The sequence below is a fragment of the Onychostruthus taczanowskii genome, unplaced genomic scaffold (assembly GCF_017590055.1).
Source record: "Onychostruthus taczanowskii isolate IOZ18803 unplaced genomic scaffold, ASM1759005v1 scaffold23, whole genome shotgun sequence".
Classification (NCBI taxonomy): Eukaryota; Metazoa; Chordata; class Aves; order Passeriformes; family Passeridae; genus Onychostruthus; species Onychostruthus taczanowskii.
The window spans coordinates 3917077-3919913 of record NW_024499573.1 but is presented as its reverse complement, the minus strand read 5'-3'; positions in this window follow the sequence as shown (position 1 = coordinate 3919913).

The following is a 2837-nucleotide window of genomic DNA, read 5'->3' as shown; positions in this document are numbered from 1 at the left end:
AACACTGGTTTATTTGACACCAATGTGGAGTGAAATAGGAGGTGTTCTTGGGGAGAAGTCCTGGTGCAGAAGTGAGGATACTTTTCTGCAGCTTCAGGACTTGCACCCTACAAGGCAAGGGAGACAAACTGAAGGCTGGTTTGCTCAGGGATGGTGTTATTTCTTGGTGCAGATCATAGAGGCAGCATAGATGTAATCAAAGCAGAACTCACACTCTTTAAACAAAAGATGCTGATCACAGGAAAGCTGGGCATATGTGTAGATGTGTCATTTAGGGACATGTTTCAGTAACGGAATTGGGGTTCATGGTTGGACTCAATCCTCAAGGTCTTTTCCAACCTAAATGATCCTATGATTCTGATTGTAGAACCATTTGTTTAATGATAATGTTGCTCTTGAATACAGGAGGGAGGAGAAATTCCTTGGGGAGGGCTTTGGAAACCTTTCTCTTAAACTGTAAGTCGCTAGATTGTTTCTTTTTAGGAAGGAATTTGTACATCTTGAATCTTTGATTTAATGCTAATTTTCCTTCATATGGTCTGTTTCTGTTAAGAACCTAGACTGCCTGTAGTGTGTCATGGTAAGCAGCATGTAGATCAGTGCCATGTGTTAAAGATCTCTTTTTTTTTATTTTTTTTTTTTTTTTTTTTTTTTTTTTGCTTGGTTTGAGGCAGCTTGTATTAAATATTTTACCCCTCCCCTTTTTTCTCAGTTGTATGGCTAGGAATTGCTTTGCTGCTTGTGCATCCTGTGGTAGTGTTTAATACTAGCTGGATGCTAGGCCATCCATACTTCCCTGAAATCTAATGTTGGTTTTCATCGATGGGGATTTCCTGGGTGCTCATGAGCCTTTCTTTCGCCTCTTCTCTCCAGATCCACATCCGGGGTAATCACACCAGTGTTCTGGTATAAGCTGTGAGTTTAACTTCTCTGAGACTACTTGGCCACTGTCAAGACATTTGCTCAATCATCTTATAGTGAATTTGAACACAAGTGTCAAACATGGTTGACTATTAAGTTCATGTCATTTATCATTCCTTCTAAGGAATTCCATCTTGCTACTCCTGACCAAAGAGTTATTCACTAAAGTGGGCAGAGTTTTCAACCTCAGCATAAGAAATTTACGTCTATTCTTTTTTTCTTCCTCATTGATGTGGAAGGAATTATGTGTCCTCATAATTAAAAACATCAAACATATTCACTACCAGCTGAATTTTGTTAGATTAAGTAAAACTCTCCTCAAATGATAGAATCTTAATTCCTCTGATCTTTCTCATAACCCTGTCCACACTTTTTTTTTTTTTTTTTTTTGGAGGAAGATTATTTAAACTGGTGGATAGAACTGCATATAATATTCCTAAATTTATCTTGCCAGGGCTTTGTATTACATCACAACTACCCTTCCTGCTTCTGGAAATTCCCCATGTAGTCTATGAAAGGTCATGCATCCTATGTCTGCTTCATAATGGTTGCTAACATGCCGGCTGTGATTGCCTGGTTTTATTTGAAGGGTATTTTGGTGAGCTTTCTGCTTCTTTGATAACGTTACTGAAGTGTCTTGTAGCTAATGTTTACCTGACTGGAGGCACCCTGGCTAGGCCATAGAGGATGAATACTTTTAGGCTCACCTCTGGGCATTAGGGATGGCACTTGTATATTCCAGCTACTTTTTGGAAGAAGTGGAGTGTGTTGACAGTGTACATAAGGCAAAGAGTGTCTGTCCTTTGCCCCAAATCTTTATCCATTTTAGCACTGTAAAGAGCTTAGTCTTAATGAAGTTGTGGGAAATTTATTTAAATCCATTCTAGACTGCAGCACCATATACCTTGCGACAGGCAGCAGTGCTGATTTCAGCAACTCCTGTCCTGCCCCTCTGGCCACAGCTCCAACTTTTGAGCCGGCCTGAAATGTTTTGGTGGGTTTTATGTTTGTTTGGTTTTGGTTTTGTTTGGTTTTTTGGCGTTTGTTTGGGTTTTTTTTTGGTTTTTTTTTTAGTCCAGATTAATTCCATGTTCTGCTTCAGTATAGCCTCACAATGGTTTGAACTGGCAAAAAGCGAACGAGTGTCTGGGAAAAGATGCAGGACAAGGACGGGATCACGGAAAGCTCACATCACCACTGTGAGAAGCTCTGTTGAACCACTAACTTCAGTCACTACCACCCCTAATGGGGCTGCAGAGCTGTATGAAAGACACTAAGTGGGGGATATGTGAGGCTGCTTAAACGAAACCAAGTCCTTCACTGGCAGCGTTTATATTTGGCTTAAGAGGTATGAGCTGAAGCAACAGGCTTACGCTGAAACTCCTAATCCAGAGCAGGTCTATTGAGTATAAAAATGTTCACGGATATTTTCTATTCTTACCTCAATGGTGAAACAAGCAAAAATGACACTATCCTAAATTAAAAGTATTTACGTCCCACAGGTTATATAGAGCGAGATGAAAACCTCGGTACTGCTTGAGAGTAGCCGGACCTGCGAGTTCAGAGCTGCTGTAGCGTAGCCCAGAACACCAAGACGAGAAAAATCCCATTTGCAAACAGACGAAGCCTACTACAGATCAGGCAGCATTTGGACAACAAAATGGCTGTGGTTGTGACCATAGGTGATCCACAGGAGCGCAGCAGGAAGCAGGGGAGCGGGGGAGCCCCAGCCCCTCACTCCGGGTCCGGTTCGCGGCCGCGCTGGAGCGCGGAGGGGCCGTGCCGCAGCTACCGAGAGCCCGTCCCAGGGACTTACTGCGGGCGCTGCGAGACGCGGGGCGCGCAGCCCCGAGGCGCACACGGCCGGCGGCTGCGCCTTCCCGGCAGGTCTCCTCGGCCGCCAGCCCGGCCCGGCC